This window comes from Suricata suricatta, chromosome X (assembly GCF_006229205.1).
Source record: "Suricata suricatta isolate VVHF042 chromosome X, meerkat_22Aug2017_6uvM2_HiC, whole genome shotgun sequence".
NCBI classification, from domain to species: Eukaryota; Metazoa; Chordata; class Mammalia; order Carnivora; family Herpestidae; genus Suricata; species Suricata suricatta.
In genome coordinates this window covers 4,758,975-4,783,648 of record NC_043717.1, presented here as the reverse complement: position 1 = coordinate 4,783,648, position 24,674 = coordinate 4,758,975, and the positions used below count along the sequence as shown (strand labels likewise).

The window sequence follows — 24,674 nt, the reverse complement described above, 5'->3', positions numbered from 1 at the left end:
CCACTCACACTCTCTTTCTCAAAAATAAATAAACATTAAAAGAAATGAAAAAAAAATGTAAGCCAGCAGAGGAAGAAGACAAGACCCAGGGCAGTGCAGGTGGATGGTTAGCAGGAAATGCCAGGGAGAAACCCCAGGAAAATCTGACGACATCTCTTAATGGGTTTCCCACTACTGGGTGTCACCTCCACGTTGCTGATGAACTGATGTTTGAGCACGTGCACGGGGCCAGGCCCTTTACCACTCTCACTGCCCCTCTGAGCTACCCAGCCAGGCAGGAACAACTGCCCCCATCTTCCCCCGCACGGGAGGACGCACACGACGATGTGCTGGGCTGGGACTCGGCCAACCCCAGGACGACCCATTCCCGGCTGCGCTGTGCTGGGCAATTGTAAAAGCGTGAGCACCGGTGCCGGCCCGCCAGAACGCAGCGAGGATTAAACACCGTGCGACACACAACGCTCTTAGCTTCCGGCCCGTAGGAAGGGCTCAACGGATCTGGACATTATTATTTACCCAGAAAGGGTCACTGAGGCCCAGAGAAGCATCCTGCTTCGTCCAACTGTACCCAATGGCTTCTGGACTCTTGACGTAAGCATTTAACCACAATCTAGTAACGCAGGGCGGGGACTCTGCTTCTCGTTCACATCTGTAACAGGGCACCTGGTGGGAACTCCGCTCCTGATGGCTCGGTGGAGCCGCACTGGCCCAGTTTTCCCTCCCACGCTTCGTCTTCCTGTGACCTGTTCCCATCTGCAGATCGTGCACACTCGTGTCGTGGCTCAGCCCATTCCAACCGCTAGAAAAAGTGCAGATCACAGCGCGCCTGCCACTCGTAGCCACAGTTTGGGTGCAAGGCCGCCGCTCTTGCCACAGACCCACCCGAGCACCTGAGCCACTCCTCTGGGACACCAAGGACAGCGCACAGGACAGGGAGAGGACAGAACCCCGGCCCAGGCAGGGGCTGCAGCTCAGCCAGTCCTTCCGCGCCCTCGGTTCCCAAGGACTGGAACATTCCAGTGCACTGGAATGTGCGCCGCTGCTGGAGAGAAGCCCGCCTTGCGCGTCCGTCACATCCTTCCAGATGGAGCGAGAAGGGAACGGAATGACCACACCACACCCTCTCCTGCAGGGAGGGGCACCGTGGCGCTGTGGCCAAGAACTGAACTCAAGAGCAAGACGACAATCTCTAAGGGCCAGGGCTTCTTTGTCACAGCTCCTTCCCAGTGACACAGGGAAGCCCTCTCCCTGCACTGCAAGAAAACGAACATGAAAACAAATCAGAGTGTTTATCTCCGATTCAGACAGGTCAGTGTGGCGAAACCCCTCTGTTTCAAACAGGCAGCCGTGCGGAGAGACCTTCCCTGAAGACAGAAATATCAGTGGGATAAAGCCGGCAGGGGTGGGGGTGGGGGGCTCCCGGTTCACCGGGAGTCTGTCTGCACTGAAATAGCCAGGCCAGGAACCAGGGGCCAGCTGTACCCACAGGAAGCCAGGGACCCTGGGGGGAAGGCTCCCAGAGGCGCTGGCTATGTCCTGTGCGGCCCAGTGGCTTCAGTTGAGTTTAAAGGTGTGGCTTAGGGCCCTCGATGATGCGGAGACACGAAACTGTAACTAAAAAGAAGGCAAATTAAGCAGGTCCCCGGCTTAGTACCATGAGGATCTGCCACATTCCCAGTCTTGCTAGGGCAGGACCACAGATCATGACAGTCCTCTGCTCCAAGGACGCCCACGGGGGCCAGGAGGGGGCACAAGGAGCTGGGGGTGCAAGATGCAACGTGGACAGCGTGGCCCCTCTGAATGGGCCGGCAACACAAATTCATGCCCCTCCACAGAAACGGGAGATGCAGCCCATGAAACTAACGACCATACGGTAAGTTTGGTCCACGAGAAACAAATCTAGAAAAAGAGATGTGACTAAGAGATCCCAAAGCTAATGTGAAAAGCTGAATATTGAAGAAGGAAAATAATAAAAGCCAGATATAGAATAAAGATAGATTTTTTTAACCGACACAGTTGAAAACACTGAAGATTGAAAATATATTCTCCAAAATGGATACAAAGAAGTCTTGAAGGGATAGGATCAACACAAGACTGGGAGCATCTAAAAAGAGTCTGGAACCAGGAAGGGCAGTGGTGCAAATGTATTCAGAGTCGGCACAGAGGCATGAAATAGGAAACGAGCAGCTGAGACAATTTGGGGAATAGATTGAGAAGCGACGACATACGTGTCAATTACAGTTCCCGAAGAAATAAACATTTTAAGAGAAAACAGCCGTACGGCAATCGGTGGAAATCAAGAAAGGCAAGAATCCAATCAGAGGTACGCTCCAATAACGAGCAGGGAGTCCCAGACAACCTAAGGGAGATGGCACGATTTCAAGAGTAGACCTAAAATGACGGCATGCCCCCCAGAAAAGGCACAATTTGGTTGCAATGGTCACAATGCCAGCAGATGTCTCGCTTGCGGAAACAGGTCAGAAGGTCATAGAAAGACGGAGCTCTACAGGCGACTAACTCTTTCTCTCCAGACTTGTTAGCGAACACAAACAAAACAAACGCCATGACGGACACAGGCGATCTGCACAGCACACCGTCGCCAACGTCACCTAAATAATCAGCCAACAACAGCACAAGACGCACTCTTCCACAGGGACACAGGGACTGATGACCCTCAGAGGACAGCTGCACGGCCAGAAAACATCTCAGTTAAGTTACAAGGACTGAAAACATTGACACACATTCAGCAACAGGAAAGCAATTAGAAATAAGGAGCCAGACTGCCTAGGAAATGCCCGTGTACTTGGAAACTAAGTAACCTATGTATAGGACAAGAAAGATGTGACAAGAGCCAGAAAACATGAAAAACTGTTTAAAAAACACATCAGAATCTGTGGAATGCAGCGAAAGCATGCGTACAGGAGACATATTTAAAAAAATTTTTAATGTTTATTTTTGAGAGAGAGAGAGAGAGTGCAAGTGGGGGAGGGGCAGAGACAGAGAGACGGAGACACAGAATGTGAAGCAGGCTCCAGGCTCTGAGGCACATAGCCCAATGCGGGGCTCAAACTCATACTCTCGGAGATCATGATCTGAGCTGAAGTCACACAATTAACCACCTGAGCCCCCTGAGCCCCCCTAGGACAGTTTGTGGCCCTCAGGGCTTTTAGAAAAGAAGAAAGTTTGGAATCTAACACACTGAGCTTACGCTTAAGCTACATAAACAATAGCAAATTAATCCCAAACTATATAACAACAAAAACAAAGGAAGAACTGTCAAAGGTAGTGCTGAAACCCCTGGAACAGAAAATGATGAAAAAATAGCAAACATTGACAAACCAACAGTCATAACGAAATTAAGGGGCATCAACGCACATAGTGCATGATGTCAGGGGCATGCTGTGAAACAATTCATGCCAATAAAATTAAATAGTTGGATAAAGCTGCCATTAAACACCCCCATAAATTACCAGAACACACTGAAGCAGGGGGAAAATGTCAGAATAGACCCAACATTGCATTTATAATTAAAACCTTCCTCCAGGGCGCCTGACTGGCTCTCCTGGTTAAGTGTCTGACCTCAGCTCACATCATGATCTCACAGTTCGTGAGTTCCAGCCTCACACGGGGCTCTGTGCTGACAGCTCGCTTTGGATCCCTCTGTCTCTGCCCCTCCCCAGCTCGTTCTCTCTCAGTAAAGAAACTTTTAAAAAATAAATAAAAAATAAAAAATAAAACTTTCCTCCGAAGAAAATTTGAGGCCAAAGAGCTCTATTGATGAATTCTAGGCAACATTAAAGGAAGAAATATGAAAAGTATATGAACTTTTTCAGGAAAAAGCAGGAGACATTATATACATGACTTAATAAACCTAGAATAACCATGACACCAAAACCAAGTAAGAATCATTTAAGACGTAAAACACAAACACAACAATCCTTGCCAAAACTGAGCAATCCTCAGGAACAAAAAGAATAACATATTAAGGCCAAAAGAGGTCCATTCCATCACCGCGTGGCTGTATTGACATGTGAAAACCAAATGATGTAATTTCTGGTATTAATATGAGAAATATGGTCAATTTAGATGTAGAGAGGGCTTATAATAATTAGGATATGATTGTTGGAGTCTGACAGTGAGAGACTAGACACTTTCCAGCAAAACGTGGTGAAAAAAAGGATGGTCTCCGTTTATTCTACGTTGCCCTGAAGGTCACAGCGCCCCAATACGGTCATTACCTGATGCTGGGACACCACGGGGTTCGAACGGGGAGGGCCTACTTCCATATGGAATTACTTCCAATAAGCACAGTACAGTACTGTAAATGTATTTTCCCCTATGATTTCTCCATAGTATCTTCTTTCCTCCAGCTTACTTTATTGGCAGAACAGAATCTATAATCCACAGAACACAAAATATGTGATGATCAGGTACTTGTCATCAATAAGGCTTCCGGTCCACAGCAGGCCATTAGTCATTAAGTTTTCAGGGAGGCAGAAGCTACAGGCAGACCGTGCTGGTGGTCAGCATCCCACACCCCAGTGTTGCTATTTAAGGGTCAACTGTCAGTCGTATTATTTAAGGTGATGGTATTAAGAAGGTAGAGATGCAAGAGTCTATCACGGCACAAACAGGATTTTGTTCGTAGAAAATGCTAATAGTTTACAAACAACTGTTAATCCTAATTGGTGACTTTTGCAAGGGGATAGAATTAAAAGTTCAATATGCATTTATTAAACTGATAAGAACATATACTACACTTGATCTTAGCCAAAAGGCTGAGAAGCGACTCAATATGCATTTATATGTGGGTGTATCTATATGGAATTTAAGAACCAAAATGCCATCTACGATAACATCATAAAACACAGAATATCAAGGATAAATTTAACAAAATCTGAGAAAAGCCTGTACCCTGAAACAACAGAATATTGCCAAGAGAACTTAAGGTGGATTTAGATGAGTGAAAACATGAATCACGCTCATGCAATTTAGGATTCTGTAGTGTCAAGATCTCAATGCCCCACACATTACATATGGATGGAATGCAGTTCTAGTTCTATTTCCAGCAACCTTTGTCGACCACCGATGCTTGACATTTAAAGGAGCTGCAGAGGACCCAGAATTGCCAATACAACCTTGAAAAACATGAGCAACTCTGCAAGACTCCCATTACTGGTTCTCGATCAGGCTTCTGGAGCCTGAGTAGGTCAGACCGGAAATCAGGACTGCGCGGTGTAGGAAGACACAGGCGTAGATCAGCGACGAGAAAACACACACAACTAGATGTACAGTGAGAAGAACCTAGGCCCAAGTAATGCCATGGGGAATGGGGAGATTTTTCAAATTATAATACTGGGGACAAGAGAGAATAAGACAATTAAATTAATGTCCTTCTTTCTTTGAGCATAAAGTCTGGGGACAGAATATAGAAACAACCAGTGGGGATCCCTGAAAAGTGACCAGTAAGCACATGGGGGGCAGGTGTGGACCTGAAAAAGTCCCACGACAGGCGTTCCCCAGGTTTTCCTTCTTGGTTTCCCAGCTTGGCCCAGAGGGCTGCGTGGATGCCAGAAATTGGCAGGAAGCTTGGAGAAGACATCTTTAGGGGAAACTCTGCCGGTTCTGCCTCCGACCCAGGGAAGAGGCCTCCTGTGTGCCAGCCGGTGAGGAAGGAACGCGTGTTTCTTGCTGCTTGGTTCTCTCTCTCTCCTGGCACAGGCAGGCTGAGGGGGCTCACCGCGGGGCAGGCAGCTACAGGGCTCACGGGGGAGCCCCTGGAGGGGACCCATCCCACTTCTTTCCCCAGACAGAGGAGGAAGAGGAGCCCTGCTGTGGACTGTGGGCAAATCATGACCTTTCCTCTCTTCTTGCTTCATCCTAAATGTGGCCCTGGTCACCAACAGTGTGTGTGTGTGTGTGTGTGTGTGTCTGTGTGTCTGTGTGTGCACGCGCGTGCATGCACACACCTGAACCCCTGAGAGAAACCTGTCTCTCTGGCCACAGGAGTCAGGTGAAGAGGCGCCCAAGAGGCCCAGAGTGTGCGTTATGATTGGCAGATTTAACAGAAATACAAGATCGGAATTAAAATTAAAATAGTAGTAAAATTAGAAGTTCAGATAAACAAGGAATTTTTTTTTAATATAAGCACATTCCCTGTGATATTTAGGATGTGCCCATACTAAAAAAATTCCGTTATATATCAATGCGGATACACTTTATTTTTCCTGGGGACCCTACACAGAGCTCACTCCAGAGAAACAGCCCCTACTTCCGTGCATGTGAGGCGACTGAAGTCCCTGGCGCAGTCTTACTCCTCGACTGGGCGACAGGTGGAACAGACGCAAGGGGCCACAGCAATGGCTTTGAGAGCGTGAGCACTACATACACACCCCCTCAAGTGACACACGCACCCGGCGACCCAAGCAGCCAGCCAGGCTTTGAAAATGGACGTGACATTGGAACTGCCACCCACAGAAAACAGGACCAAAGACAGGGTCTGAACCTAACCCACTGGGTGCCAATTAAGAAAGTAGTTGACAAAAATGGTGATTCAACATCAGGACAGCTACATGGAGGAACCATAAACTTGAATGCATCGGAAATGCAAACACAACCTGAAACCATAAACAACGTCTAGAATAAAAGAAGAACATAACATGTAATCCTGGGGTGGCCAAAGACTTCTCGGAGCACAGAATGCATTAACGATCAAGGAAAAGTTAATAAACCAGGATTCTCTTTTCTCTTTTTAAATTAGGCTCCACATCCAGCATGAAGTTCAAAGCCACAACCTTGAGATCAAGAGTCAGATGCTCCGCTACCGAGTCAGCCAGGTTATCTCTAAGCTTTTGAAAATAATAATAATAAAACACTTTCTATGTACCAAAATATACTTCCAAGAAAATGAAAAGTGAAGACACCAGACAGAAGCAAAGAATTGGAATATATACGTCGGAACCAGCCCTTCTTACCACGGTATGTTCGTATCTTAAGAAAACAGAAATGCGTAGAGGACTTCTCAGACCACAGCTTTCTGAAGTGGCGAATGTTCTGTGTTTGGACGGGGCTGTGTTTTGCAAAGTGCCTGCATTTTACAGAATTCCTTGAGCTGTAACAGTAGGCAAATCAGTAAGACACTTATAAAAATACTGAAAGTTCAGCATTATCCTCTTCTATTTTGCACAAGGAAAGATACCATAAATGAGACGAAAACAAATGAAGACACAGAAGAGAGGCCACATATGTCAACTCATTTCACTGACATGGATAGCTTCCGGATACATTTTTTTAAAAAACAAGAAATTACTAATTAAAAAAATCTTCAAGACATTTTCAAGTGGGCAAATTAGGGGCACCTGGGGGGCACAGTTGGTTAACTGCCTGACTTCAGCTCAGGCCAGGATCTTGCAATCTGTGAGTTCAAGCCCTGGAACTCGCTTTGGTTTCATGACCTGAGTGAAAACCAAAAGTCAGACACTCAACCGAATGAGCCACCCAGGTGCTCCAGAAGGCATGCATTTCTGTCCCAAAAAGCAGCAATACCAAGCGTTGATGGGAGCATATATAATTGACATAATCCTTCTGGGGGGCAACTAGCAATGTTGAGCGAAGTTAAAGATACCCTTTCTTCTACCACCTGGACCTCCTGGAAAGTCCACCTCCACGTGTGTGTTCTAGAACAATCCCTTGTCGCACCATATTTTCTAGAATATGGTATAATACATATTCTTAAGCATCATGACTTGTCCATCAGATGCAAGAGCTTCTCCAGAGAAAGGGCTTATCTAGATCCCCACTGGACTCTCCCGAGGGCTCCTTCACAGAGAGCAATGCGTGGTCCTGGCCACCATGTCCGATTACGATGACCTGGGAGAGGTCCAATGAGGAGCCTCAGCTGCCCGGTAGGCTCTCCCACGGAACTCGAAAATCTTGACACTCAGGTCGCAATTCAAAAATCTCCGGTTCTGAGCCCCAAGGAATGTATACACAAATTACAGCGCTGAATGTCACGGAGCAAAACTGGAATCAACTTAGGTTCACTGACAGAATTTATGCACATATATTTAAAGTGCAGGAGAGTTTAATGATCTCTGCCCTGTGTTAAAACACATTATACCATCACCCGCAGAAGATGAGTGAAATTCAAACATAATTTTGTGTGGGGAAAAAAACGAGGACCAAAGGGTACAGACCATGTGATCCCATTTACAAGACGTAACCACACATTGTTCACAGAAGCACGAGTGTATAGTAGAAGTATAAAAGTTTGTATGAACAGAAGAAAAACCAAGTCAGGGCGAATAATTAGGTCTGGGCTCCGGGGGGAGAGAAAGGGGAACCATATGTGCAGTCAGTGATTCTGTCTAACTGTTTAAAAACTATCTGAACCAAATGAGGCAAAATATTAAAAGCTCTGCAAGGTGCCAGATTGTTCACTCTAGCATTCCCTATACTTTTCTGTGTGTTTAAAAAATGTTTTAGGATTGGAAAGCATTTACTAGAAACACTAAAAAAACCCCTAACCAACCAGAAAGTGGCTGAGCTAAGATACAAGTCTATGACCAAAGCCACCATCATTAACAATTTTCTTTTCCCTCAGGCCTAACACTTATACAGGGACTCTCATCTTTTTTCAATATGTCTCCATCCCATTTTCCTTCCCACAATTCCTTCCTTCCCCAGCTTTCTCTGTTTGTTATCACCACAATCAGCTCCAAGAAGCCGAGAAGGAAATAACACACACGTTTCAACGAGATTGTGTTTTCAATATGGTTTATTCATCTTCTGAGAGAAATGCATATGTTAGGATCCAATTTCACTGCCCAAACAGAACCCATCGGCACAGGGTCGGAACCGGGTGGATTCGTCACTGCTTCCAGACCCTAACACCCAAGCTTGATGAAGTGTGAGCTCAGGACAGCTTTCAGGGGAGTTGACTGCCATGCTCCCTGGATATTTCCAACGAAAGGTCTCCCGAAGCACATTCTCAGCTTACCAGTCGGGTTAGAATGGCTCAGTCTTCAGCACGAAATGCAACTTTCTTCTTGAACTCAACACACTATTTAAATAATTTGTAAAAGCCTGGCCGTGTTTTCTTTTCTCGTTTGGAAACGTCGCTTTGAGCTGTCAGACCCCTTCTCACTCCATTACTGAGAAATCCAGGAGGCGCGGGAAGGGGTCTGGCACGGAAGACGGGTTTCGAAACAGTCCCCATGTCTCACACGGGAGGGACGGCAGCTTCATACGGGCACATCATGCTGACGCCAGGCTCCATGAGGACACTTCTGCATCGCCCACGTCCCTCTGCAGCTGGACTGCGTAGCCCCAGCCTGTGGATGGCGGAGTTGCAATGGCGCGTGGGCCGCGCACGGTGCTCGGTCAGATGCTCCCTGCAGTGACGGAGCACAGCGTCTAGGTGCTCACTCCTTCCGTGCACAGCTCTACAGAAGACGACTCAGGAACGCGGTGTCTCTGGTGCATCGGGGACTCCTTGGAGGGGAAACGCATCCTATGAGCCAGTCATGAGACCACAGGATTCACCCAGATCATTTCAAGGAATCCCTACAGGGTATGAAACGGGTGCCGCTGGCCTCTGCTTTTACCCAAGAGGAACGTGAAGTCAGAGACGTGTCTTCCCGCACTTCCACAGCCTGCGTGGCGGTGGACCCTACTGCCCGCGGCCTGGAGCTCCAGGTCACGCCGCTCCTCCTTGGTGCGGCGGCTGCTTCTTCCCAGCAGCCCATGCCTTTTCACTCTTCCCCAGCTGCTCCTTTTATGGAACAGTCCATGCTTCTCCACTCTGCCCAGCTGCTCCTTTAACACCACAGCAGATGCTTCTCCACTCTTCTAGCTGCTCCTTAAACACCACAGCATATGCTTCTCCCCTCTGCCCTGTTGCTCCTTTAAGAGCACAGTCCATGCTTCTCCTCTCGCTCCAGTTGCTCCTTTACCACCACAGCTGATGCTTGTCCACATTCCCCAACTGCTCTGTTTTCTTCCCATTTCATGACTGTCCACATAACTATCTCTAGTTTGGGAGTTCTTCCATGTTCTCTTGATCCTCTGCGATCTCTTCCCCTGTGTCCTACCTCTTTGCACCAAAGCTGCGCTGGTTGGGAGGATGCCACGAGTGGAAAAGAGGGGCTTTGTGTGTGGGTCGCGAAGGGAGGGAAGGCCAGCGTGCTCCATGCAGCTGTGTGACGCGGGACGGTGGCTTACCCAGTGCCAGGCTAGGGTCTTCCCCTCCAACAACACGGACTCCTGACACCGAGGCTGTGCGAGCAGAACGGACTTACACTGACACAGGGCCGGCTTCCAGGGCTCACCCGGCCAACGCCCGTGTCTCTTCGCTTCTAACAGCTTCTTAAGGCTTCTCACCAGGAGTGGATCTTCTCGGTCTTGGCTTGAACCCGCGAATCAGATTCAGGATTGCGTATGGAGTCATTGCCAGGTGAAAGCTTTTAGACAGTAAAACTCACACATTTCCAACCTCTTTTAAGGATGCTGCTTCTTAAAATAAACTTTTTATCTGTGAGTAATTCTGGATGTACACAAGTTGTAAAGACAGGAAGTAGAGAGAGTGCCTGTGCACTCGCAGATGTCAGCGTCTTACATAACCGCAGGACACCTGTCACAACTAAGAGATTAACGTTGCGAAGGTACCACTAGCGGAGCTCTGTGCCACCCCTGGGCCCCACTGTCAGCTCTCGGGAACGCCCTCTTCCTGTCCTGGATTCCGGGGCGGGCCGCACGACAATCACCGTCATGTGTCCTCAGGCTCCCACGCCGTAGGGCAGTTCGTGCCCTTCCCCACGCTGGCAGGTACTGGTCTGGAGTTTTGTAGAATGTCCCTCAATCTGGGTTTCAGTGATGGCTTTTTTTTTTAATGTTTACTGATTTTATTTTTTTATTAAAAAAAATTTTTTTAATTTTTGAGAGACAAAAACCGACAGAGCATGAGAGGGGGAGGGTCAGAGAGAGAGGGAGACGCAGAATCTGAAGCAGGTTCCAGGCTCTGAGCTGTCAGCACAGAGCCCAACGCGGGGCCCGAATCCACAAACTGTGAGATCATGACCTGAACTGAAGCCGGACGCTTAACCGACTGAGCCACCCAGGCGCCCCTAATGTTTACTGATTTAATTTTAGAGTGAGTGCAAACTGGGTGGGGGCAGGGAAGGGGAGAGAGAATCCCAAGCAGGCTCCACACTGTCAGCCCACAGCCTCCATCTCAGGAACCGTGAGATCACGACGGTTCAAATTCGGAGAGTCGGATGCTCAACTGAGTGCACACCCCAGGCGGCCCTGCTGACGCTGATGCTTTTAGGAGCGTTAGACTGGCCCACCAGGTCTGGGGGCAGAACCGCCCAGAGGCAAAGGGCGTTTGCCATCACACCAGACCTGGTGGGCATGATCGGGCACTGTTCAAGAATCCGGAGGCAATACCTTACTATGAAAACGTGCCCGATGCTGGGAGGGAGTCCGCAAAGCTCCTATGAGAATGTGTCTGCTCTGCACGTCGTGTGGCACAGGGCAGTCTCGGTTGCACTGGAACCGTGAGGTGTTTCGCCTTTCCAGGAAGAGCCAGGAGCAAGGAGGGACCTGAGGGATGGAGCCACTAGGCAAAGAGCACAGTGGTTAGTTTGGAAGCGCCTCCCTGCCCAGCTGGCGTGAAGAACCCAGTGCCGGCAGCTCTGTGTCCCTGACATCTGCCGCCAGCAGCTGCCCCCTCCGGCTCCTGGCGCCCCCCATGTGCACGCAGCCCCGGCGGTCCTGGGCGTCGGCGGCTCCGTGTGTGGCCTGGCTCGGCCTGGGACTTAGGCCTGCGCAAACAATCATTCTTCCCACGGCGACGGGGAATTAGGATATGTGAACTTTAGCTCGGTTGGAAGGACACACACAATGCACACATTTCTTGCCTACAAAATTCATGCAGCAGATGCCATGGGGTGTTTCTGAGTGCACGGGCACTGGCGTCGGGACTGAGGTTCTGACAAAGCGGAGATGTACAGCCGTCTCCCTGCTCCCTCCTCCTCTCCCCCCTCCTCGGCCACGCAGCCTGAAGGGTCACCAAACCTGTGCCTCTCCACTGCACACTCGCGAGGGGACACAGGCCGGTGTCTGGAGACGGTTCTGATCACTGTGCCTGGGGGCGGGGTGCCCCTGGCATGTGGTGGGTGGAGCCGGGGAGGTGGCTGCCACGGTGGAGCACATGGGACACTCTCCCTGGGAGGCAGCAGAGCTGAGGTCGTGAATCCCTGCTGTCCGCGGGGTCCCAGCGTCCTCAGGCCTCCCTCACGAACCTGGGACACGGTACATTCTTCTTCCTCCTTTCCTGAAGCCTCCTCCACTGTCCTTCCACGTGGAGCCACGCTGCGTCCACTCCGCTGAGTGTCTACACTGGACTCATTCGCTGTGACATCTCTAACGCCCTCCAGGACTACTGTCATCATCAGGGTTTCAGCATCGGCCCCCTGGCTCCGTTTCCTTGCTCCACTGTGGCTGCATGCGTGGGACCCTGCACGGCCCACATATCCTGAGGACTTTGGTCGCCTGTGTCCCTGAGACCCCAGCGTCCCTCCCCGTCCCTGGGCCGCTCCCCACGTCTGTCCTGGCCTACAGGAACTCGCGTTCGTGCGTCAGCCTGCGCTTTCAAATCACTCACGAAGTCCTTAGGTTAGTGTCTGCTTGGACGGCTCGTCCACCCTCTGGGTCGGTGTGTCCCACATGGACTCCTCCTCCTCCTGCCATACTCTCCCTGGGCGTGACTCTGTCTCTGCAAATGACACTGCAGCTCCCTGGGCACGATCTGGGACGCGGCTCCCAGTCACCCCTACGAAGTGTGCCTTCCGTGCCCAGACAGAGACCTCCCTCTCTCCCGGAAGCTCTGTCCATGGTCATGGTCTTCCCGCCGCTGCAGCTGCGAACTCCGCGTTTCCCCACAGAAGCTCCTAGCTATGCTGGCCTTCCTAACCATGTGACCCCCGGTGCCGGGGGACCGCCCTGCTGCGACCCGCATATGTCCCTCCGTCCACTCGTTATTTCACTCCCTCTCGCCACCCACTATGCTCTTGGGTTGCTTTTTTTTTTTTTTTAATGTTTTATTTATTTTTGAGAGAGAGAGGGAGACACAGAATCCGAAGCAGGCTGCAGGCTCGGAGCTCCAAGCATAGAGCCTGACGCGGGGCTTGAACTCATGAACCGTGAGGTCATGACCTGAGCTGAGACTTCAGAGAGTCCCTTGTGCCCGTTCATTCGCCCTCCTCATGCTCAGCCTCACGTCACCACACTGCATCGGTCACTGCTGAGGAGCCGCGTCGGGCCATTCCTGGGACATCACATCTGCTCTCCTGCTCTCACACTACATCTGACTACACCACCCTGCACGCGACAGACGTGGGGGCTTCGCGGCCCCACGGTCACATGAGCCGATTCCTCAGGCCAAATCTCCACACGCTCTCCCACTGCCCTGTGTCTCCGGAGAACCTACGACAATCCGGAAACGAAATCGTACCTGTACCTGGAACACTGGTTCCTTCCATCCCACACCCATCTCTTGCATTTCACTCAAGACTTTCGTACTTCCCCGAGGGTTTCTTGTCTGTGCTCCAGGAATTCTTGCTTTTTTCTAATAGAAGTCCTGTCTGGTGCAAAATGTGTCCATCACACTCAACACATACCCGTCCCGGGAAATGAAAGGCGCGTGCGCTGACACCTTGTGGTTAGAGCCTCACACACAACACCCTCTTTGTTGCGCCAAATCCAGAGCAGCGAGCACTGCGTGAGCACAGAGCTGCAGGACTCTGGGCTGCAAAGCTGCTGGGGCTCCGGAACGCGGCAGTTTTCAACATGCAGCAGCTACACGGTACACAAGTATGTTTTCCGCGTGGGGACATCGGTGCCACGAAGTGAACGGCCGGTCACCCGCGCGGGGAGGCACTGCACACGCACCCCCGGGAGATGAGGAGACAGCAGGGGCAGCGGGACCTCAGAAGCCTCCCGCAGAGCCAGGCTCCGCCTCGAACCCTCCCGAGGGGCTCTCTGTGCTGTCCCAGCTGGAACCGCTCTCCCCCGCCACGCAGATCTGACAAATCCTTCCTCCCGCGCCCTTGGACTTCCGTGCCGTACGCCCACGCTGTTATGTGACAGGCACGGACACAGGACGCTTGCTTTCCCCTCCGTAAAGGGCACTCTCGGGGGTCCGGCACGCCCTCCCGAGCTTCCGTTCCGGGAGACGAATGGCGTCCATAGGACACGACTCCGCAGCCACACGCTCTACCGGTTCGCACGGTCACAAGTCTGCATTTGCTGCCATCAACTCGAGAGGCTGGTTTGAATTTTTAGGTCGAAATACCAGCAACTTTCCTCTTCTAGGGTCATTTGCTTCCGCAAAATTAGTTATTTCTTCAAAATAAAAGCACGCGGGGTGCCTGGGTGGCTCAGTCAGTTGCACGACCAGCTTTGGCTCAGGGCGTGATCTCACCTTGTGATCCGGGTCTGTGCTGACATGTCACAGCCTAGATCCTGCTTCAGATTCAGTGTTTCCCTCTCTCTCTGCGCCTCCCCTGCTCACGCTCTCTCTCAAAAATAAAGATTAAAAAAAAAAAGCCACACAGAGTCCTTGATAGAAAATGTTTCTTCTTATAAAACATGTCATGTTGGCTACAAAACCCAATTTTTCTAAAATAAGTTGAGGACAGAATCTTAACCGTGCGTGTACGTGTCAGTGGCCACATGCCGGCTGCGGAGTTTCCCTACGTTGTCTGCATTCCCTGTGGTCCTCACGGCTAACACGCACTCCGTACTGCCCTGCGGTCCTGGAACCTTCCATGCGCAATATCGACGCCCAACAGAAATCTTCATTCTATGAAAGCTCCCCTTCCCTCAGCCAGAGCTCCGTGAAGTGTTAAAACTCCAGAAACAGTTCCAATTTAGTTACTCAAAATCAAACACAAAATATACAGATAGTATTGTGAGCATGTGCAGAGCCTATTTCCTTTACATCCTCAACTACATACTGGACTCCCCACAGACAGAAGCCAAGGATATTTTTATCCAAGCATGACCATGCATGCCTCATGATTCCAAGGCCGATTTCATTATTTCAAACACTACGCATGTGAAATGTTCAATCTATTTTCAGTGGCTCTTTCAGTTTTTACGTTGTGCTTTTCCAGGCTTCATCTATCATAAATCCTCACCACGCACGTGTCCACCACACCGTCGTGGATAACGCAGACCCGTCTAAAACAAGAGAGCAGCCCCTACCCACATGCACTCTGGACGCTCAGGGAGAATCCCACCCCACTCAAAACACACAGTGAGGACGAATCGTTGGAACTGCCACAGGACTGCTTCTCAGACAAACAAGTCCTCCAATTGCCACCTGATTCTGAGTGGGCTCGGGGAGATGGCCCGCATGTGAACGCCCTGTCAAAACCCGTCCGTCAGCAGGAAACATCAGGCAGCTGAGGGCTTGCTTGTAACTGGTGTTGAAATTTGTGTGCTTTCCATATCCGGCTGTCTATGAACAAGAAGGTAGAAAATCGAGACAAAAATTCACATCATTTAAAAAATCCTAATTTTATTTTATTTTTTTACTTTAATGTTTCATTATTTTTGAGAGAAAGACAGAGCACAAGTGGGGGAGGGGCAGGCAGAGAGGGAGACGCAGAATCCAAAGCAGGCTCTAGGCACTGAGCTGTCTGCACAGAGCCTGACATGGGACTTGAAGTCACGAATTGTGAGATCATGACCTGAGCTGAAGTCAGACGCTTAACCGACTGAGCCAATCAAGTACCCCTAAAAATCCTAACTTTAAAAAATTACTTTAAAAAAAATGTTTATTTTTGAGAGACAGAGTGTGAGCAGGGGAAGGGCAGAATCTGAAGCAGGCTCCAGGCTCTGCGCTGTCAGCCCAGAGTCCGATGCGGGGCTCAGACTCACAAACTGTGAGATCGTGACCTGAGCTGAAGTTGGTCTCTTAGGTGCCCCTAAAAATCCCAATTTTTATTGCTTATTTGAGTGTGTACATGAAGGTCTTAAAAAATAAAGAGATTTAATCTTTGAAGTGGGCAGTGATAAAAAGTAACTTTGACTATTAAAATGCAATTTCCATGTATTTAAAATGTTAACTTTTGGGGTGCCTGGGTGGCTCCGTTGGTTAACTTCGGCTCAGGTCATGATCTCACAGTCAGTGAGTTCAAGCCCTGCATTGGGCTCTGGGCTGACAGCTCGGAGCCTGGAGCCTGCTTCAGATTCTGTGTCTCCCTCTCTCTCTGCCCCTCTCCAACTTGTACGCTCTCGGTCTCTGTGTCTCAAAAACAAAAAAATTTTTTTTAAAGTTAACCTTTAATTTTAATATTTTAAATACAGTGAAGCCACACTATGATATAAATACAGGAAACAATACTGCATACAAACTGCATATGAATCATGCAGCAAAATTTCATTTGATTAAAATTTGTGAAGACAAAGGTTCCTGAGGTAACTAAAGTGACCAAAACCACACTCTGCAGTTTCAGAAGTGGATGTGCTTTGGGGGTGGTACATATTTTATTCCTTTAAACCCATCACTGATCCTCCAAGCCCCTGCCGGAAGCGCTGTCATGCAGTGCTCTGCATTTCAGTTAAAAGTATAACCTAATATTGGAAGTCCACTTTGCCTAAACACATTAGGACATGAGCGTCTTGCTCCCTTTTGTCATCTGGGAAGATGTGTCCACCACGTTACGGTGTCAATAAAAAATCGAGGCAAGACGGACACTTACCAAGAGCTTGCGTGAGGGTTATTAGGTGTTTACGGGAACAGACTTCAGCTCCCCAGTAGGCATCTACTTGGCAAATGTGCAAATGCTTTCATTTTGACCCACGTCCAAATCATATGATTTCAAAGCTAATAAGGACATCAAGAGAGCAGCCAGTGACTGAATGCTCCCATACATGATGAGCTTCTGGAATTCTTCATCGCCGACTGGTGGCAAGCTCCCGTCTGCTCGCGGAAGATGCTGTGTTTATGCGGCCGGTCCCGCGGGAGGAGGCATGAAGGGGCCTGGTGTTCCGAACAGGGGGACGTGCTGTTTTCCCTCCCTCGAGGCCCGCTGGGCCCGTGAAGCCCGCGGCGGGAGCTCTCGACGTTCGCGGTCCGGTCTGGCCCCGGAGACGGTGGGGGCCGCCAGATCCGTGCCGCGTGCAGGGAGTGGACCCGCGTCGCTCCGGCCGCAGCATGGCTGGACTTGACCGCTCGCGCTGGGGCTCTCCGTAAGTGGCGCTGACTCTGCGGAGCCATCAGTTCTGGTTCTGGGAAAGTGTGCCGCGCGGCTCCCTGGTGATGCTCCCAGAGCTCCAGAACGTCTTCTGCCGCTTGGCAGCCCTTTCTCTTTGGCTCACTTCACTCGAAATGCGTTTTTCATGTGAGCATTTTCTTTCTGTTAAGTAGGCTCCACAGTGGAGTCCAGTGCAGGGCCTAAAACTCACCACCCTGAGATGTAGACCCGAGCTGGGATCAAGTGTCCGGCACTGACCCCACAGGGCCACCCGGTGCGCCCTCCCAGGAGCAGTTTTAGTTACTGCCCAGACTCTGACCAAAGACCCTGAGACTATCATCAGTGTTCTTAGGGGTTTACGTATGGCATCCCAGAGGTATTCATGTCTTTGGGAGTCTGCAAAGGTCTCAGAATACATCTTTATGCAAAACTCAAGGCCTGATGCTGATAACATATTTACATGGCTTTGCTATTCTCCAAAGTACTTCCACTGAAATCGTCTTTCTGCACGAGGATGGGTAACATGCCGGGCTGGGCCATTCATCGTAGGAGCCACTTCCAGATTAACCATCAATTTGTGTGTGTGCGTGTGAGCGTGCACACACCTGCACATCTCCGTGACATTGAATTTGAAAATAAGACATTTGCATTTGTGAAACATAATTGAGAAATAACAGGGCCATGATTACGTTGAACCTCGGGGAAGCAGCAGAACCCACGAGCTCATGTAGGAGGACAGCAATGACTAGAAATCAGGAGTGATGTTCAAGTGATTTCAGGTTAATTAAATCAGGGCTTGACCTAGGTGCCCTACGGACCTCCACTCGCTGGTGTGACCGAGGTCAGAGAATCCCCTCGGTGGCCTGGCTCATCAATAAATAACCCAGAGTGCTGATATCTTTATTTTCTAAACCGAAGCCTGGGCTTTAAAAATCAATGTCAAATTAATTAGTCCATAATCAAGCAAAAAGTTTACACTTGCATCACGCAAGCCAGACTGTGTGACAGAAGACCAATTTAATAAGCACAGAATAGGGATGGTGGGGTGGCTCAGTTAAGCATCTGACTTCAGCTCAGGTCATGATCTTGCGGTTCATGAGTTCATGCCCCACATCGGGCTCTGTGCTGACAGCTCTGAGTTTCGTGCCTGCTTCGGATTCTCTGTCTCCCTCTCTCTCTGCCCCTCCCCTGATTATGCTCTATCATTCTTTCTCTTTCTCTGTCTCTGTCTCTGTCTCTGTCTCTCTCAAAAATAAATTAACATTTAAAAAATTTATAAAAGCATCAAGTAATATCTCAATCTCAACAGTGTTCTCATTCAGACCATGTGTCTACACTTCAGAAGCTAATTTAACAAATGAAATCAGTTAATAAATGAAATTAAATGAGGTACCTGGGTGGCTTACTCAATTAAATGTCCAAATTTGGCTCAGGTCATGATCTCACGGCTCATGACTTCAAGCTCCATGTCAAGCTCTGTGCTAACAGAGCTCAGAACCTGGAGCCTGGTTTGGATCCTGTCTCTGTCTCTCTCTCTCTCTCTCTCTCTCTCTCTATGTCCCTCCCCTGCTTATGCTCTCTTTCAAAATAATAAACATTTAAAAATTTTTTAAGGGAATCAAAATTTAAATAAAAAGAAATTTTATTCTTGCTAATTTTCATAACCCTCCTTAACAATTTCTAAGACTTATTAGTAACGTAAACGCAGTTTAAATGTCTTCTCTTCATATACTAGAAAGCAGTAGTAATCCAAACAATACGGTACCGGCACAAAAACAGATGCATAGATCAATGGAATACAATAAAGAGCCCAGGGATAAACTGATGATTATATGGTCAATTAGCCACAAAGGAGGCAGAATATGCAATGGGAAAAGTCACTTCAACAACTAGTACTGGGGAAACTGGACGGCTACATGCAAAAGAATGACACTGGACCACTTTCATAGAGCAGACACAAAAATAAACTCAAAATAGATTAAAGACCTAAGTGTTAGACTTCAAACCATAAAAATCATAGAAGAGAGCACAGACCATAATTTCTCTGACATTGGTCATAGCAACATTTCCTAGATATGTCTTCTAAGAGAAGGGAAGCAAAAGCAAACACTGACGATTAGGACGACATTAAAATAGGAAGCTTCTGCACAGTGAAGGAAACAATCAACACAACTAGATTAAGGCAGCCAATGGAATGGGAGAAGATATTTGCAAATTACATGCCAAAAAAGAGTTAGTATCCAAAATAAAGAACTTACAACAACTAAACACCAAAACCCCCCAAAATGATCGAATTAACAAATGGGCAGAAGATGTGAACAGACATTTGCCTACAGAAGACATGCAGATGGCCGACAGGCACAGGAAAAGAGGCTCAGCATCACTCCTCCTCAGGGAAATGCAAGTCAAAACCACAATGGATACCACCTCATGCCTTTCAGAATGGCTAAAATCAAAAACACAGGACACAACAAGTGTTGGCGAGGATGTGGAGAAAAACGAACCCTTGTGCACTGCTGGTGGGAATACATAGTTGGTGCAACCACTCTGGAAAACAATATGGAGGTTCCACAATCAATTAAAAATAGAATTACCAGAGGGTTCCATAATTCCACTACTGCATATTTACCCAAGGAATAGGAAAACACTAATTTGAAGAGCTATATGCACCCTTTATATTTATTGTAGCATTATTTTTTTTAAATTTTTTAACATTTATTTTTGAGAGAGAGAGAGAGAGACAGACAGAGTGCAAGCAGGGTAGGGTCAGAGAGAGAGAGGGAGACATAGAATCTGAAGTAGGCTCCAGGGTCTGAGCTGTCAGCACAGAGCCCGACGTGGGGCTCAAACCCACGACTGTGAGATCATGACCTGAGCTGAAGTTGGATGCATCATGACTGAGCTGCCCAGGTGCTCTGCAGCTTTATTTACAAGAGCCAAGCTACACACACAGGGCAAGCGTCCATCCGCAGATGAACGGATAAGGAAGGTGTGGTGTATATATAACAGAACAGTACTCAGCCATAGAAAAGAATGAAATCTTGCCATTTGCAACAACATGGATGCAGCTAGAGGATATAATGCCAGAAATAAGATGGAGAATAGCAAATATTGTTATGATTTCACTCATAAGTGGAATTTAAAAAAACGAAGGAAGAAAATAAAAAGAGACAAACAAAATACCACGGTCTTAACTCTAGAGAACAAACTGCAGCTTGCCAGCGGGGAGGTGGGTGGAGACTGGGGGAAACGGGTGACGGGGGTGAAGAACACATTTACCAGGATGAGCACTGAGTAACGCATGAAATTGTTGAATCACTATACTGTACACTAACTATACTGGGATTTAAAACATATATATAAAAATATATACAAATATAGAAGTTTTTTCTAAACTAGATTGGACAACTATATAATAATATATAATACACCTTTCAGAATCATCCTATTTTAATAAATATAATTAACATTTATTTAATATGGGAAATTTTGTTACCAATATATATTTTCATTTCTTAATAAGTTTTTATGTCTTATTAAGTCCTCATATTTTTATGTGCTTTATGTAAAAAAAAGCAGATTTTACACAGATTATTATTTAGGAAACATTATTAAATAAAATAATGTCATTAAAAATTTTTTTTAACGTTTATTTTTGAGAGAGACAGAGACAGAGTGCAAGTGGAGGAGGGGCAGAGAGAGGGAGACACCGAATCCAAAGCAGGCTCCAGGCTCCGAGCTGTCAGCACAGAGCCTGATGCTGGGCTTGAAGTCACGAATTGTGAGATCATGACCTAAACCTAAGTTGGATGCTCCACTGACCCTCCCATGCATCAGTTTTTATAAGCAGGTATTTATTTCTGGGATCACAGAAATGTCTTCCGAGTATCAATGAAGTCAGGGAAAGACTGTAGCAGGGTCTGGACTGATAGCCTAGACCTGACACCTCTGTCCCCGTCAGGTCACCATCCCGCATTCAGTGCCCGACTTCCCACAATTCCAGAAGTTTTAGGTTTAACAAAGCCATAGTTTGTGACATTGTGGACTCTAGTAATGAGCGGCTCATTTACTTATATGAGATCTCAAACCGTTGCAATCCTTTTTCAAGCTGAAAGCCAGCGATGGGGTAGTAAAATGTGAATAAAAGGCATTAATTAATTAGATAAAGATAAAAAGACAATGAAATGGAGAAAGAGCCTGCCCAAGATTTAGGACGTTACCAAAGGCTTTTTTCTTACCTTCAGAATAAAGATAATCATAGACACAGATCCCAAATGTTGAGTATGAAGAATAGAGTAATTCTAGTCGCTAATTTGCCCAAATTAGAATTGAAGTATCTGACTTTATAAATGAATGGTAAGGAAGGTTGGTTTACTCTTTAAAAAAAAATTTTTTTTTAATGCTTAGTTATTTTTGAGAGAGACACACACAGAGTGTGAGCAGGGGAGGGGCAGAGAGACACCCACACAGAGAATCCGAAGCAGGCCCCAGGCTCTGAGCTGTCAGAGCCCAACGTAGGGCTCGAAGTCACAGATCAGACCACGAGATCATGACCTGAGCTGAAGATGGACGCGTAACTGCCTGAGCCCCCCAGGCGCCCCTCGTTTATTCTGAAACAACACTTACACCGCGGCGGCGTTTCATCAACATAGTATTTTCAACTGCTGGCATGATCACGTGTTGTTTCCTTTTTTTTTTTTTAAGCGCAACACGATCTTTAAACTAAATGATCTAGTCAGGAGACAGCTAGTACGTCCCTCTACAAAGGGACATACTTAACAGATGAGAACTGTGTGGAGCAGCAATTATATACGGATGTTGTAAAACACATTACAGTGAAGTCTCCTGGGACTCCAGGCCGCTTACCTTATGTGAATAGACACTTTGGTTTCTTCATTTGTGACATGAGAGAATCAGCAGAAGATTTCAATGGATTTCCGCATATACACGTTTTCTAGCACACTAGCTATGGAGATGCCTTGGGGTAGATCCAACTATGTCCCCACTGGAGCCTTGCTTCAAGAATGCAGCCTCACCACGTGGTTTCTGCTCGAATAAATGAGGGGCGAGGGAAACCGAAGCTGTTGGCCTCCACAGATGGGTTAAGCAGGTGCACTGGTTCAGGTACCGGCTTGGTCTCTCGCTGCGGATCGCATGGGGCTCAGAGGTTGTGCCTCAAGGGCAAGATCTTGGCTGCCCGGCAAACCTCCGCGGCCTTCGGAGAGGAAGGCCACAACAAAACAAGGAACGCATTCCCTGTGAATTTATGGACTGCGAAGATTAGTGCGGATGCATCTGTTTTCTCTTACTGAAAACATGTGAAAGCTGCTGCCAGGGAAGGCAACTTCAAGCCTCTAGTTCCTGAAAGTGAGCCACTGCAGCAACCCCAAGGGGATCTGGGACAGAACCGACACATACAAAGGCATCAGCTGATTGCACCGACGCTGCCACGTGGACCGACACCAGATGGACACTTGGGTGCGTCCTGAGCTCTTGGCTGCGAACTGACATGAGAACAAATAAGTTCGAATTTGAGTGAGAGCGTACATGAGCAAGAAGGGTGCCGGATGTTTCAGGCTTACCCATGCTTCCAGAAAGTTCTCTCTTAACTCTCAACTGAAAATCACAGGTGAAATCCAATGTTCCCAACTGGAAGTTATATAATGTTGAAGAGCAGTGGCCTTTATGGCAGAGTTCATGCTGATACAAGGACTTGGTTGGGATTTACAAGCAGTCCTGCTGTTTGCAAAACTCCAACTGTACCCACTGACACCCGCACTGCCCAATATGGCCGGCACCCACCTACTGCCGTCTCTACCGCTGACAATACAACAACGGTATGACTCAGGCCAGTCACTGAGGAGCACAGAGAAACTGGTCAACAGTCTGTCCAACGGCAGTTTTGAGAACTTTCTATGAGTTGGGCAAATCGCCGGCACTTGAAATTCAAAGATGCATAGAATATAATCCCTTCTCTCAAAAGTCATGATTCACGAGATTAGACTAAGTCTTTTCCTTAGGCCATTGCTTTGTTAGTTTTAGAACGCTTCTCCGATGTTGTCCGCACCCAGCTCTTACACGTGATTTTCTCCTTAGTGAGTGATCGCATACAAGAGATATTGGTATCAATCTTCTCCTTAGTGAGTTACCACATAAAGGATATATTGGGATCAATCTTCCTTTGGCTTCTCCATTTTCCTCTAAAGGACTGAACTGGGAGACTGGAGATTTCAGTTCCTTCTCAGAACTGCAACGTATTTAGGACCTCTGTAAATCCATTTGGCTTCTCTGGACATTGGTGTCTCATGTAAAATAAGAGTTTGAGCAAGGTAATCTGTCTCGTCCCTTCCATTTCTAATGTTCTAGGACGCTGTGACTGAAAGTGGGCTCTGACACTCAGGCCTTACCCCTTGATGTGAAAAACTTCTGGTCTGGGCGCCTGGGTGGCCCAGCCAATCAACCGTCCGGCTCCTGATTTCAGCTCAGGCCACGCTCTCACGGTCCATAAGATTGCGCACCTGTCAGACTCTGCGCTGACAGTGTGGGGTCTGCTTGGGATGCTCTCCCTCTCTCCCTCTCTCTCTCAAAAATAAACATTGAAAAGATAAAATAAAAGCTTATTGTTGATGGATACTATTTCTCACTCTTTTCCTCTAATGGAATAATCCCCAGATAACTTATGACATTCTTTTTTACAGAATTCCAAATCCATCTAAGATTTGTTTTTTAAAATATTTTTTGAAGGGATATGTCTTAGTTCCTAAAGAAAATTCTAAGACAAGATTCTCAAGACATTGTGGAGCACCTCAGCATCAGTGAAATAATGACTGCCATTAACCATAAACATCCTGCTCTCCATTGCCCAAGCCTAGTGAATTGTCAATTCTTGTTGGCACACAATACTGTGTCTTATATTTTATTAACTTCTCATTTATTACATTGGAGGTAAATAATATAGTTCTGCCTGACTATGATCAATTTTCTCATGAAGTATCAGTGTTTTACAAAATGTCTAGCAGAGAGCAGCATGTGTCTTACTTTTCTCTTCAAAGAGAGAACTATAAAGAATACAGCCTGTCACACAGATGGAGAGGTAGATACAGTTTAAGAAAATTATATGATTTCACTTGTGTGTGGAACCTAAGAGTCGAGTTCTGCGGAGCAGAGAATGGGACAGCGGTCAGGGGCTCTGGGAAGACGGGACGGGGAGCTGCTGGCTGCTGGGCGCAGCGGCTCAGTTCCACCACGGGAGGATGTCCTGGAGACGCACTGGACAGCACAGACCCTGCGGTTAGCCGGCCTCTAGGATACACCTGACGTCCGCTGAAAGGACGGATGCTGTGTTCAGTGTTCTTACCAAACCCAGCGGAGGAGGATGATCAAGAACGTGGAAGGAAACTTGGTGAAGTC

The 24,674-nt window shown here is 47.9% G+C and overlaps 1 long non-coding RNA gene and 1 pseudogene across 1 annotated transcript in view; both read right to left on the bottom strand.

The window, feature by feature from the left end:
* The window catches only part of LOC115283768, a 134,770-nt gene that overhangs the window by 61,100 nt on the left and 48,996 nt on the right, over positions 1-24,674 (bottom strand). The window lies entirely within an intron of this gene.
* Positions 4,684-4,790, bottom strand: LOC115284538 (annotated as a pseudogene).